The sequence below is a fragment of the Pseudorasbora parva genome, chromosome 17, assembly GCF_024679245.1.
Source record: "Pseudorasbora parva isolate DD20220531a chromosome 17, ASM2467924v1, whole genome shotgun sequence".
Classification (NCBI taxonomy): Eukaryota; Metazoa; Chordata; class Actinopteri; order Cypriniformes; family Gobionidae; genus Pseudorasbora; species Pseudorasbora parva.
Genome location: NC_090188.1, coordinates 30,841,221 through 30,856,741, shown reverse-complemented (window position 1 = coordinate 30,856,741; position 15,521 = coordinate 30,841,221). Strand labels below are relative to the sequence as shown.

The following is a 15,521-nucleotide window of genomic DNA, read 5'->3' as shown; positions in this document are numbered from 1 at the left end:
ATAGGAATTAACTTCAAATCAACGTCACTCTTTCCTTGCTATTGACAGATTTTTCCGGCTATCCATATTTTTTACTGTTATAGGAAAGAGGGCACTAATATGCTTCGTATCTCTTTGTATAAGAACACAGGTGAAGAAAAAGCAGAAACACGTGATAGAAGATTGATAACACATATGTAAACTAACACGATCAACAAAGATTAAACAGCATATAAGTTCAGAACAACCTAATGGCACTGAATGAAATAAACCAATGAAGAGGAAACAACTGACAAGTTTTGGAGGTGTTGATTTACTGAATCTACTCCATCTGTGTTTTTATCATTGTTCTGAATCTGATCCGGATAAAGTATTTGACTAAAATGCAATTTAGTTTCAAATTAGCTTTATTATTATTATTATTATTATTATTATTATTATTATTATTATTATTATTATTATTATTATTATTATTATTATTAAACTTGCACATTCAAGTGTTGATAAAATGATGCAGGAAGCTACAAGAAAATGTTTTTTAAAATGAAAAGAGTTAAAGATAATACATTCACTTGTAGTACAGATGCAGCACAAATGAGAAACGTAGTTGTATGCTTAAAGTTTACTACTGTAACTCTTATAGTACACTTAAATGTATACTTTTATACTAAAAGTGGGCCAGTTTAGTCCAAAGCAGTACTGAAATAGTTAAAGGGTTATTTCACCCAAAAATGTCATTAATTACGTACCCTCATGTTGCGATGAGAATAGTTTTTGTGCGCAAAAATAAATAAATAACCACTTATATAGTGATGGGCCGATTTCAAAACACTGCTTCGTAAAGCCTTGAAGCATTTTAAATCAGCGTATCGATTCATGATTTGGATCGTGTGAAACCACTAAACTGCTAAAATCCCGTGAATTTGGCCATCCGAATCGCTGATTCGATACGCTGATTAATTAAGCTCAGAGACTTTACGAAGCTATGTTTTGAAATCGGCCCATCACTATATAAGTCATTATGTAGGTTTTATTTGCGGCCATAAACTATTCTCGTCACTTCATAAAATGATTGTAGAGCCACTGTAGAGGGATGGGCTTTGTAACCACGTATTTAGTGCCTTTTATGGGTCTTGAGAGAGAAAATATCATTGCTGTCAATGAAGGCCTTTCTGAGTAATCTGATTTCAACAGAAATATCTTAATTTGTGTCCCGAAGATGAACAAAGGTCTTGCAGGTGTTGAACGACATAAGGGTAAGTAATTAATGACAAAATCTTTGGGTGAACTAACGCTTTAACTTACACGTTTACTACTAGTACATTTATAGTATACTTTATAAATAACATATACTTAAATATATACTTGAACATTACTTAATAAAATGAACTTGAAGTATACTTCTTTTTGTAAGGGTTGTTTTTTAACTTCGAGGATTTTTTTGGTTTGCAGTGAAATGTAAATGGGGGGAGAGATTACAGACACTGAAATTACATTTGTCTGTATTTTCCTTCAGAGACAAGATGTTAATGTTCCATTTTCCCAAAAGATAAAGCAGTCATCTAATGCCTTCATGGGCTCTAAATTATGCAATGATTAACACAAGCTGTTTAGGAAGCAGACAGACAATTTGGAGAGGCTATAAACCACTAGATGAATAGTTTTAGGGCTTTTTATTATTTTCTGGCAGCTCTGAACATACAATAATGATCTCAATGCGGATTGATGATTTGACACACTGACTCTTACAGGTTGTTGTGACTTGTTAGGGAGTGCTTGAGCTCTTGTAATTGCTTTCAGAAGGGTATCTGAGGGGTGGGAATGTTAGTTTATAACTCTATGAAACATTCATAATTGAGAGAAACCTAACCTCCCAGCTACCATTTTTGTTTAAAGCTTGGTCTGTGCTCATACAGTATATTGAGCATATTAGTGTGGTTGTTTATGAATAATTCTCCTTGGACCAGACAAATCTCTGCCATGACTGCACTGATACTTTCAAGCCCCCTGTTTGCGAGGAGCAAGGCTGACGGGCCACTACTCAAAACCAAACATAGAAAGTACAAACGCAAAGAAAACTGATGCTGGACAACCTTTCTTTGACTGAAACTACACTTTCACAACTTTTTTGTGTCCACTCCACACATTCATACATACATGCCACACATACAAGTCAATTCAGGTTTCTCTGACAAGAATCAGATTGAAGCATATCTTTCTCACATTTGCTCATCTGTCAGTCTGAAATCAGTCAGAGACACTGTGTGCCCTGTTAATGCCATCTCACACAGGAGAGAAAACAAATCACACAGATCTCCTTTCATATCTATTTTTTTCCCTAAGCAGACAAATACTGAGAAACACAGCTTCATATTCTCAATTGTTTCCTCAAGACAGAAATGTTTAAATGTGAGCAAATTGAAACTCAGTAATATCAAATGTTACTGCCCAGACATGCCAAGATATCAAAGTGTACAATCAAAAGTCCGAGATCTCAATATGAACTAAAATGATATGCCTTCCAATTGTATAGCTCTATAATGTTATGGTAAGTAAGTAAGTAAGTAAGTAAATTTTATTTATAAAGCACATTTAAATTCAGCTTACACTGACCAAAGTGCTGTACAAAACAATAATAAAAATACATTAAAATGAAAATAAAAAGAACAAAATAATAATTAAAAAAATAGAATTAGAAAACAGTTACTAATCCAAAAATCAATAAGCAGGAAATGCTAAAACGTAAAGATGTGTCTTTAGTCTAGATTTAAAAACGGAGACAGAAGTAGCACACTTAATGTCAGGTGGCAACTGATTCCATAATCTTGGAGCAGCAATGGTATGTGAAAGGGGTGATGAATTGAGAAATCAACTTTCCCTTGAGCTTTTGATATATAAAAGATCATGGTAATATAATAATATCCTTTAAGTTTATAGACCCATTGTGCGGGCTATGTGTAATATAGAAATAATTGTCCAATCAAACGTGGGTGGATGATTAATAAATCATTGTGTTTGTTTGATAAAGTCGTTTACGGCCCCTGTGATCAAGAAAATCATTCCGGTTGCCGCTTCTCCCTCAATCTCTCCTCTCCCTCATGTGAACTGAACAGGGAAACTGAAGCTCATTAAATATGCAAATCTTAACCAATCCTAGCCATGGTTGTTTACTTTCAAGTCTCTAGTGTGTCACGCCCATCAAAACCCAGCGTTCAGGAGAGAGCCTCAAAACCAGTGTAGAAAATAGCCTATTGCTTATTGGTTATGATGTTTTTGAATGTAAAAACCACACGAACATCATTAGTTGATCTCAGACAACAGTATACTTTTTTTTTTAAAGTCAGTTCATGACACCTTTGTCTCGTTTATAATTCTTTTTAGATAATTCAGGGAAACATCTGAGAAAAAGTCAATATTTGCAAGAAACTTTAATGGGAACTCCATTAAGTCTTATGAAATAATTATCGAAAGTGAAAGTGACATGAAGGTATGGTACTCTGAATTTGTCCCTTTACATTTAACACATCCAAGTTTCTGTGCAAACACAATAGTGAGTAGCAAACACACATACTGCAAACCGTGGAGTTTTGCTGTAGCGCCCGGGGAGTGATTGAGGGTCAGGTGCCATGCTCAAGGGCACCTCAGTCATTTTGTGTAGGTATTAAAAATCAAACATGTGACCTTGTAGTATCTAAAACTAAATCTAGAAACTAAAACTTTCCTCAGATCCTTTTTTGGCTTCTTACAAGGTAAATTGCGTCAGTCTCAGACTCCTCTGAGGCAGAGCATTGGCAGCAACACACTCCAGACCTTCTCTTTCCTCCACCGAGGGCCAGCAACAGGGCCAAAAGAGGGAGCTGTAGGACCTCGACCATGGCAGGGGATATATCATTCAAACGCCGCTGACATAACCTTCGCCTCCCTGAACCTTTAGACACATCGGTGCCAAAGAGTCAGGAAAGTGACACCGGGGCATCAAGGTGTAAGCTTTCTCCTTCTCCTTGAACCCCAAAAAGGTTACACCAGCCTACCCCCCTCCACATAAGCCTTGCCATTGAGCCTAGTTGTAGTCTGACATGGGCTTCAATGGCAAAGCTGGAGCCTTCCATGAGGTCACCGGATCAGAAGAAAGCGCACAAGATAATCTTCAGTTCAGGGCATTCTCATTTACCTGTGTGTTCAGGCTTTCACTTGGCTGGTTACTGGTTGCTGAAGAGGAGTGAAGCTGAGAATGGCTTCTTCTACAACTTGACCATTCATCATGAAGAACAAGGAGAAATGGAAGGCTCACTGGAGTGGGACACTAATGAACCATGAGGAGTCGCTCATGATGACTTTAAAACTCCTGAAGTGTTTCCAGATAAGTGTCCCATATGTGATAGATGTTCAGCCAAAGGTGGATGGGCATGACGTCTGAGGCTGAGACTGATGACCTTACTCTGATAAATGAAAACGGGTTACTGCGTTTTCATGACCATGTTCATTGTCGGCTTCTTAGGCATAATCGGCTTAAGAACGTGCATATAAATGCACCGAATGTAACCTTTGGCTTGGCTTGCCCAGTTGGGGACACTAAAATTTCAACTAAATATCCAAATAAATGTAATTATTAAACTAAATTGACAACATCATCTAAATTACTGATCTGCCCACATTGACACTATATCTTCTTTTTCTTTCGGCTGTTCCCTTCAGGGGTCGCCACAGCGAATCATCTGCCTCCATCTAGTCCACTATATTGACACTATATATTAATTGAAAATTAGCTGGATAACATCACCGTTTTTACCAGAGAGGCTGTAGAGCCGAATCAAATTATGTTGCATTATTTTTCTGTTAACACTGTGACGCTGCTTTGAAAGAATCGGCATTGGAAAAAGCGCTATATAAATAAAGATGACTTGACTTGACATGACCCTGCCAGCATGTCTGTGCTGTCACCCGACTGTGGAAGCCAATCAAAATGTGTGTATCTCACATGCTTCAGACCATACCGTCAACTCTGTGACGCAGCGTAGAGTTCCACTTCAAAAAGGGAACTTTATATCTCCCAATTGTGACATTATTTCTTCTTTTACACTTTGTCTCACAATTACCTTTTTTATTTTTTCTCTCTGAGGTGACAACAGGCTTCCATAACGGAAACATTCCAGCATGTAAAAGCAGAGCCACCCCTGAGAATAACATGCTTTCAGTTACCTCTTAAAACTTGTCTTGTTACCCAGACTTGTTGACTTCATCAAAAGAGAGTTACACTGATGCTGTGGAAAGAGTGTTTGAGTTTCCTTTTTAAAAGTGTCAAGCAGAAGTACACAGGCAAGCAGGAGAAGAAAAAAAGAAGAAAGTAGGTCGGTAAGGTGCTCGGAGATATTGAAAAAAATAATATTTCTTTGCTTTTGTGGCTCTCCATCAGGTAGAATGACTGAGTGAAAGCATGTTAAATAGTGATTTTTGTTTATTTGTTATTTTTTCTCCTCCTCTATTGTCCTCCTTTTTTAAATCTATATTTTGTATTCCACTTTTAACAGGCAGAATTAATGTGCCTCTGTGACTTTCCTCATCCAGGCTTTTATTTTTAGCTTGTTTCTCACCCTTCCCAACATTACAACAGAGGAATAAGAGAGTGGAGGAGAGAGATAAACAGACTCCTAATTAAATGCTCTTTGTTAACAACAGAACGGGACCAGACACTGCCAGAGCATCACATACACACACACACACACACACACACACACACACACACACACACACACACACACACACACACACACACACACACATGCACGCACACACACACACATGCTCACACATATTCACAAATTCACACACCAGCACCTCCACTCACACATGCTCACACACTCACTTTGCTTGTATTATCAAACCCAAAATGGGTCATATGTAAATGCACACAGACAAATGTGTTGGTGACAAGTTATTGGCAAAGGAAGAAAAAGGCATGTTTGAATGAAAATCTGAGAGAAAATATAAAATAGACTTGCATTCGTCTTCTACGGCAAATGCTATCAGGAAGAGAAAAAAAAAAACATTCTTGTTAAATTGAGCAAGAGTTCATTTTATTTTGTGTCTGTTGGTCTTTCTCACTTGGGTTGGTTGGTCTATTTTAGGTGTTGCTGATTGCTTCAATTTTTTGCCTGTGTGATTACACAGCATGTGTCTAGAGGTGAGAGAAAGAATGTTTGCCCTGATTCTGGGATCATAATAATCATACCAATCCGTATGCACAGGCCCTGCGGATCTAAAAACCACTGATATGGTGCCAGGACTCAAAAATACATCCCTGCAAATCAAAGAGTCACCGAAAAGCAGGAGGAAACAAGCTGATAAAGTCAACTAAAATCTCAAATTCAAATAGTTTCCGCCCCTACTGGAGACCACTGCGACCCTGATGGGTTTTTAAAAGAGTTTCATTTTATTTGTATTCTGTTTATGGTTTTGAAAGACATATACTGTACTGTGAGCCCGGTGATATAATTAAAACAATTATATCCTGATAAATCTCAGTCTAGAATGTGATCTGAAATGGTTTAAAAGGCTGATGTTGTTTCACTAATATAGGTCAAACTCTAAAGCAACAATTTTCTCATTGTCCTTACTTTGAAAGACTCAAATAATTATAATATTGAGCTGATGGTCATTTTCAAATGCTGCTATTCAAATAATATATAGACATGGCCGATATTAAAGCTTTAGTGTTTTGTCTAAATACATTTTAAAATCCACAGTAAACTCAAAAAAAAAAAAACAGTAAACGTGTTATTATCAATGTTAAAAATAGTTGTTAATAAACTCACCTTTATATATATATATATATATATATATATATATATACATACACACTGTATTATTCATTCATTCATTCATTCATTCATTCATTCATTTATTCATTTATTCATTTATTTATTTATTTATTTATTTATATCAGGCCAGCAGAGGGCGCTGACCCTGTGGTCTGTGTGGGTCCTAACGCCCGAGTGTAGTGATGGGGACACTGTACTGTCAAAGAGCACCGTCCTTTGGATGAGACGTTAAACCGAGGTCCTGACCCTCTGTGATTGTTAAAAATCCCAGGATATCCTTCGATAAAGAGTAGGGGTGTAACCCCAGCATCCTGGCCAAATTTGCCCACTGGCCTCTGTCCATCATGGCCTCCTAACCATCCCCCTTTCCTGATTGGCTTAATCACTCGGTCACCTCTCCATCAATCAGCTGGTGTGTGGTGAGCGTTCTGGTGCAATATGGCTGCCGTTGCATCATCCAGGTGGCTACTGCACATTGGTGGTGGTTGAGGAGATTCCCCCTTCTATATATAAAGCGCTTTGAGTGCCTAGAAAAGTATAAATGTATATAAATGTAATGAATTATTATTATTATTATTATTATTATTATTATTATTATTATTATTATTATTATTATTATTATGTTTTTTTTGTTTTGAAAACTGACACTTTTTTCTAGATTATTTGATGAATAGAAATTTTTTTTTTGATTTAAAATAATGTATTTATTGTCAACTTTGGTCAATTTTCCTTCCTTAATACAATTATTAATTTCTTTAATAATAAAAAATTATCATAAAAATAAACTGATCTGTAGTGTATCTAGTATGATATCCAATCTAATAGCAATACCGTAAAATAAAAAAAATAAAAATCTCTAATAGTGTTCGCTTACTAATAAGGTACTGACACCATATATTTTGCATCCCTAACAATAGTTATGCTGTTGTGAACCCAACCCAGCCAACCCAGTTCCTGTGCTTACAAAACAAACTGAAATGAGTTTTATCCACTGCACAGAGATCCCATGAAGCACCAAAACACATCATAATAGATGCACACGCACGCATACAATGATGAGTGCAGCCTGAGCTGTGACAGTGAGCTGCACACGGTCTGTTTTACATGAGCAGAGCAACGATGCGATGGGAAAACACATCTGAGAGAGAGCTAGACACTCACCTCTCCTGCAAACAGCAGTCAGAACACACACATTCACTGGCCAGCTCGCTGGAATCAGGTCACAGGCTCAGGGAAACAGAACTAGGCCATGAAGTTTGAACTTATTTCTCTGTTTGCTGTCAGTGGAGAGGTGACAGCGAAGACTTTGGTCCCCTAACACACACACACACACACACACACACACACACACACACACACACACACACACACACACACACACACACACACACACACACACACACACACACACACACACACACACACACACACACACACATACAAAACTGCTCTGGTCCTGAAGTGTAAAAGAGAGATGTTCTTGTGTCCAGTGAGAACAGGGTCACATTTCCCTCAAATGTTCCAGTATATACTTAACAGCGCATTTGTGCATTGTACAATTCAACTGTAAGAATAAATAAAATGATTATCTTCATAGATCGAAGTGTCATGTAAGCATATATACAGTAGCTTAGAGATTATGGTGGTGTGAGCATGAATAGATCTCAATCAACTGGTGGAGATTTTGCTAGCATTTGCACAATGGTGTAAGCGAGCACATTATTTACACGTGAGAGCAATAAAGAAATGTCTACAAATGCAAAATACAGAGTGCAAAATGTTTCAGACAAGTCAAATCTTTGATGTTTGGCATAATGCATTATTTGCTATAAGCAGGATATTTTGAGTTTTGTTCCCATCAAGTTCCAAAACTTTGCTGGAAAATCTTCGAGCTGGTCCTAGTCTCGCACAGCCATACCTTTAGACTTTTTGGCTGTTGTTCCCAATTTCTTCCACTTTGTTATAAAACCACTAACAGTTGACAGTGAGATATTTAGTAGTGAGAAAATTTCATGACTGGACTTATAGCACAGGTGGCAACCTCTCACAGTACCATGCTTGAATTTACTGAGCTTCTGAGCAAGACCAATTATTTCACAAATGTTTGTAGAAGCAGTCTGCATGCATATCAACCAATCACATGGCAGTTGCTTCAATGCATTAGGGGTGTAATCCTGGTCAAGGCAATCTCCTGAACTCCAAACTGAATGTCAGAATGGGAACGAAAGGTGATTTAAGCAATTTTGAGCATGGCATGGTTGTTGGTCACAATCTGCGCAGTTACTGGGATTTTCACACACAACCATGCAGGCTGGTGGTGGTAGTGTAATGGTGTGGGGGATGTTTTCTTGGCATCACACTTTTAAATTAGTTTCTTAAACATTACAATGAGTTCATTGTACTAAAATGGCCCCCACACTCACCAGATCTCAACCCAATAGAGCATCTTTGGGATGAGGTGGAACGGGAATTTGAAAGCAGAATTAATTTGAAAGCAGAGCACAGCTGAGCCTGTGTTTGTCATTGCAAAGTCTAATACATCAGCCTCAATCAGACTAAAACATTAGAAGTATTGGTTTTGAGCCTGAGGGGGCTTGTTTTTTTTATAATGATATTGAAGGATAGGACCCAGAGGAGCACTGTTTCACTCAGTGGTTGTTCTTTCAGAGAGGACTCAAGTTTGCTGTTGTTTCTTTTAAGTGTCTACAGCATCAGGTGTTTCTCCTTCCTTCCCTTATGAGAATTAAAAAATAGAAACGAATGAGACGTGTTGCCATGCAGTAAGAGTATAGAGATACAGTATAAAATTAATGTGAAAAGCATCACTTAGAAAATTTGATCTAGGATGAATATGTTAAGAAATATCTAAGAACGAAGAGAACATTTACCTGAGAAACAAAATTGTGTTCAATAATATGACTAAATAAGACTAAAAACATTTGCCAAAAGAATAAGAAAAATTAACTTAATTAGAGATATATTCTCTGGGAAAAAAAATCCCTGAAAAGTAAAATTTTGTAAAGTTAAGAGTAAAATTATGTATACTATTACTTACTACCCTTCAAAAGTTTAGGGTCAGTACTTTTATTCTGCAAGGATGTATTAAAGGTGCACTATGTAGTATTTTTGCAGTAAAATATCCAAAAACCACTAGGCCAGTGTTCAGTTGAGTACTTACAATATCCCAAATGTTTCCAACTATTTGTTAATTGTGAGATAATTGCTATTTTAACTAATGAACCGGGACGTTTCAGCATAGCGTTTGAGCGAGTCGCCTGTCAATTGCGTCATATCTGCGTTATCCTCAGTTTTATTCTGCAGAAGCACTTTTCTCTTTATGTTATGACGCACAGAGTAACGTCATAACATAATTTTAAACACACTTAAATAATATGATAAACAGAGCTGCTTTACCTTATAATCATGACCAGAAAAAGCAGAAGTGGCGACTGTTGCATTATAAAAGTTACGCTGCTGTCGATCCGTGTGTCACACTCTTCTCTCAATAGCAATCGGTTCAGCGATCTTGTTCAGCTCCCACAGCACTCGGCCCTGCTCTGTTTCACAATTCAGTAAGGTTAATAATCTCATCCATGAATATGATTTCTGAGTCCCATCCCGATTGTTTTCCACCGGCTAAAGAGGTTAAGACTACAACTCCCAAGATTCTGCTTTAAATCTAAAGGCTACGCCTTTGTTTTGAACAGGCGACTTCTAGCAGCTAAAAACTCAACACGATCAAATGGTAATAGTACAAGGGTGCAATTTCGTGGAATGTATATGCTACACAGTTTTTCGCGTGCATATGATACGCACTTTATGGCGTGCATATGACACGCTCTTGGGTAGGTTGGGGATGGTGGTTCGTACGTAAAATACATTATAAAGTGCGTATCATATGCAAAACCCATTTTTTCGTATACATTCCACGAGATTGCACACTCGTACTATTTATATGCATTTCCGTGAGATCGGGCTCAAAAACTACATAGTGTGCCACTAAAAAAGTCTTTCTGACTCTTACTGAAACATTGGACAAAAACATTGATTAAGAATGTTTAATAGGAGTGTACTTTTTAAAAATCTGCCCACCAAAATTTGCCCACCCTTTACTCGCTTGGCTTTTTTAGTAAACATGGGAGAGGTTTCAACGCTGTCAAGATTCCTGTCTGGGTTTTTTAAACTTAGTGTACAAGGTGAGGAGGAACAGAGCTGTCAATACCAGTAAAGATTGTATCACGGGCACTGAAAGTCAATGAGATGGCTGCCCCTAAGGAGCGTGTTATAGTAATTTGACAGAATATCCACAGAGAGAAAGAGAAGGGATACAAAAAGAGAAAAGAGAGACTCTCACCGTCACACCTTGCTGTGGAAGTACAGCTCAGATTTTCCACGAGTGCTGTTTACAGACATTTTGCTGATGAAGCGTCCCTCCTGAATGTTGCTTTGCACCTCTATTTAAGTGCAGAAGTGTCAGCAGTGACGGTTGAGCAAGATGAGGAGATACAAACCTGGCTTAAGACTGAGGAAAATGTCTGACACAGCATGCTTGAGCCAAAAAAATGTTCTCTGCTCTGGAATGAAAATATGGCAGTTTTATTTTTAAATGTCTGATTCAGATCGAGCAGATGCTATTTGCACTATCAACAGCAATAGTTCACCAAAAGTGAAAAATCTGTCATCATTTACTCATCCTCTTGTTTTTCCAAACCGGATTTTATGTTTTTTTTTTTTTTTTTTTTTCTCAATTCCTTCTGTTTTCATAAATTTAACATTAAGTTTAATGCAATGTTAAAGGTGCATTGCCACCTTTATTGCCATTAAAAAGTTTTACACATACATGTATAGTACTTTACCTCATACATAAGTAAAGTTCAAGTATATTTTAAGTAAACTTTATTTAGTACAAGTATACTAATATTAACCCTGAAAGTGTACAATTTGGGAATTGTAAGTGTAACAATAACATTTAATTGAACAATTAGTTCACAACAATGTTTCTCATATATATATATATATTGTAATGGTTGGTGTAAAGACTGCTTTTATGGTACTTTTTATCCTTTTTTTCTATTCAGTATTATTACATTCAAAAGAACAGTGTACACATTGGGAAATATTTAAGAAAATTATTTATTATTATTTATGTTGAAAGCAGTTGCGGCACTTAATATTGTTAGATTGTGGACTTTTTTTAATATTGTTTTTCTTTTCAAAAATGATAATAATACAAAAAAAAAAAGTTTTTGCTGTTTTTGAACCATAGTGTATATGATTAGATATTACATTTTTGACTCAACTATTACCTTAAGAAGTATGTTTAACCCATGAAGCATCAAATTAACCTGTCAACCTGACATACAGTATTTTCCCCTGACACGCTCTCAATCATCTTACACATCATTGCATTGTTTCAGACTCACCCTCCACATTTCTTCCCTCATTCTTCCCTCCAGGTTTTCCATTTCTTATTCCCTCTGATATCAATCTGGAAAGATCTCACGCACAGAAAACATCACATTCAGTGTTATAACAGGAAACAGTCAGTCACATAAGGTTTTTTGTCCTGCTCTCTTTACTGAGATTGTGATTCTAATTATGTTTAACAGCTAATGATTTTATCTCGCTGGAACTGAGACTCTTGATATTTATTCAAATATATTTATAGAAACATCTATAAATGATATTAGAGGTATATATTTCATACAGATATGGCTTGTTTATTCAATACAATCTCTGTGGACTCACTCAGTTACACTTTTTTTTTCATCACATCTCAAATTATCAACATGTCCTCTAACCAATATGCCTATATAGGTCGTTTGTCACTTCTTTGAAATATGACCCATATGAGCGTTTACTAAAGTTGCGCCCCATCGGCAATATTTTACTTATTTAAGTATGACGCACAGGAGCGTTTTTTAAAGTTTTCCTCCTATTGACAGAAGGACACTTTCCTTTAAAAGCATTTTCCCCTTTTATCTGCTTAATATTTTAGGTTTTGCATAGCTCAATTTGTAAAGCATTGCACTATACAACAACAACATGTGTTCATGCGATCGTGAGTTCGATCCCAGGGAACACATGTGCTCATAAAGTTTGTATACTATAAATAGGATGGGGTGGGTGTAGTTGTAAATTAAAATCAATATTTTTGCTAAATGGAAATAGGACAAATGGTGGTAAAAAGTCCACACATTGCATTAAAATGGACATGCATTTTGATTGGTAAGGATAGTCATACGTCATTTCATGACATCTGACGTAATGCGACGCTGTCATTATTTTTACGCTAGCTAGAGGGTGCATGACTTTAAAACGTAAATATAGGCCGTAATAAGGTGCTTGAAAAACGTCTCAGGTTACGACTGTAACCTTTGTTCCCTGAGAACAGGGAACAAGACGCTGCGTCAGCTGACGCTACAGGGGGAACGCCTTCAGCGTGACAGGTGTCTGAAATCGCTATCAAATCACAATCTTACTGACCGGTGGCAGCCAGTGACGTCATCACCATGCAAACAGGAAGTATATAAGGGCGCTGTGCAAACATGACGCTATCCACTTCGTCTGAAGGGACTGTCGGCAGGCACACCTTGAAGCATGGCAACCTGACGCAGCATCTCGTTCCCTGTTCTCAGGGAACACAGGTTACAGTCGTAACCTGAGACGTTCCCTTTCGAAAGGGAACTTGTGCTGCGTCAGCTGACACTACATGGAATGATATACCCACGCCGCCATGCTGAGGGGAGGGCATGCCCCCTACTAGCAGTGACAACTGCCTGGACAAGAGTTTGAAAGAAAAGTCTGAACCACTCCCCCTCTGGTCACACTAGGCTGTCAGTGACAGCATTCCCTAAGGTCATAGCCCAAGCTATATGCCTAAGAGAGGACCTTATTAAGTGTTTTATCTGAGGTCTCTTACCCTCGGCTGCTCAAAGGCCTGGGACCAACTACTTCAACAGAACTACTTCAACAGGGGTCCCTTTAAGGGAATGTGGCTAGGTGCCCCAGCTGGCCACTATTCGGGAAAACCTTCACCGAATGCCACCAGGGAGGCCTGACCTAGCATCACTTACACAGGATACCCCGGCTTGGCCAACCCTGTCTGTTTAGAAACAGAGCCTCCGGACTTTTGCTTACTCATGAGCATCCAGACTGAGGGACTGCAAACTGGCAGTGTCTTCCTCAAACCGGAACTCGGGAATCCTGGAGAGCAGTACTCAGCATAGTGCTTTCTAACCCTTGCCAGTGAGGGGAGTCTCCTCTGCTCGATCCTAGGATCTACTGAACACATATATTACAGGGGTGCTCAGGAGGCCGGACAGGCCTGCGGGCTGATCTAACCGGTAGGCCCCCGAGGGGGGCCTGACCGTCTGATCAGGCTCAGGCTTAATAGTTCGACTAGGAGACCGCACACAAGTTTACATCGCCGCTACATGCCCGCAGGCATGCGCGGTGGCCTCAACTGCTGATATTACACATATCCAGATGAAAAAACTGCCTCCACACACCACAGTGCTGCACTAGCAAACGTAAAGCCTACATAAACACTCTGTGTTTATCACAAACATCGGTCTAGTCACTTTACTGGGAAACTACAGGCCCAGACTTATCTAATGAAATTGTTACACATCCGCAAAAAAAAAAAACTCTCAGTGAAGCATTGAGTCCAAACATACGGGAAAGAAAGAATGTTTGCCCTAAAAAGGGGACTCACCCGCTGCCTTCCAGTGCCTCATCGCTTCCATGTAGCATGCATGCTTCGGCGCACCAACCTGAGGGGGAGCGGGCACTCTTACAAACCAGGCCTGGCAGGCCGTCAGAGTCTCACATCCGCTCATCATGGGCCCGCCCGGCCTGATGTAAGCGCGCCCAGGGAGAAAGAGGGAAGAGGAAGGGACACTCACTCACGTTCTCCGCGCCCTCGGGGGCGGAGACTCACCGTGCGTCCGGCACTGGAACCGGTTCTTCACCCCAATGTCCTTCCTCCTGTTACGGGTGTCCCGCCTCTTCTGCGCCCTGCTCCTTAATGGATGGGGCGCACGAGAGGCCACACTGCTTCGCTGGCCCTGCCGTCGATCCTCAGATCGCGACGGGCCTGGGACACCCTCCTGCCTGGGCGCCTCCCCGGACCTCAGCGGAATACACGTTTTGTAAGCCGCCGAGTGCGCCCTCGCCTCTCTTCGCCCGATGTCCGCAAGGTTTAACCAAAGATGCCTCTCCGTGGCCACCATAGCCACCATCGACCGTCCAATGGCGACTGCTGTCTGTTTGGTGGCCCGGAGAGAGAGATCTGTGGTGCGGCGCAACTCGGCCATCGCATCATGGGGTAGGCCCTCCCCCTGATCAAGGTCCCTCAGCAGGTCGGCCTGATAGGCCTGCAACACCGACATAGTGTGCAAGGCCGCCGCCTGACCCACCGACGTGTACGCCCTGCCATTAAGACGTGAAGTCGTTTTTAATGGTTTTGACGGCAGGGCAGGAGCTCTCATTTTCGATGGCTGCCCTGACGCGAGATAGTTCACAAACGTCTCGTCTATGGGCGGCATCAACATATACCCTGCCTCGGCCAATCCCTCGACATCAGCGAAATTAAAACGCTGATGCCGGAGAATTCGCGCAGAGTTGGGTTTCTTCCATGCCCCCACGACCTGCTCGTGAAGGTCGGGGAGGAATGGAAGGCTCCCGGGAACTGGGAGGCTATGGTCGGGGAGGAACCGATCT

The 15,521-nt window shown here is 39.6% G+C and overlaps 1 protein-coding gene across 2 annotated transcripts in view; it reads left to right on the top strand.

Moving 5' to 3' along the window:
• The window catches only part of zgc:171482 (zinc finger protein), a 218,372-nt gene that overhangs the window by 86,660 nt on the left and 116,191 nt on the right, over positions 1-15,521 (top strand). The window lies entirely within an intron of this gene.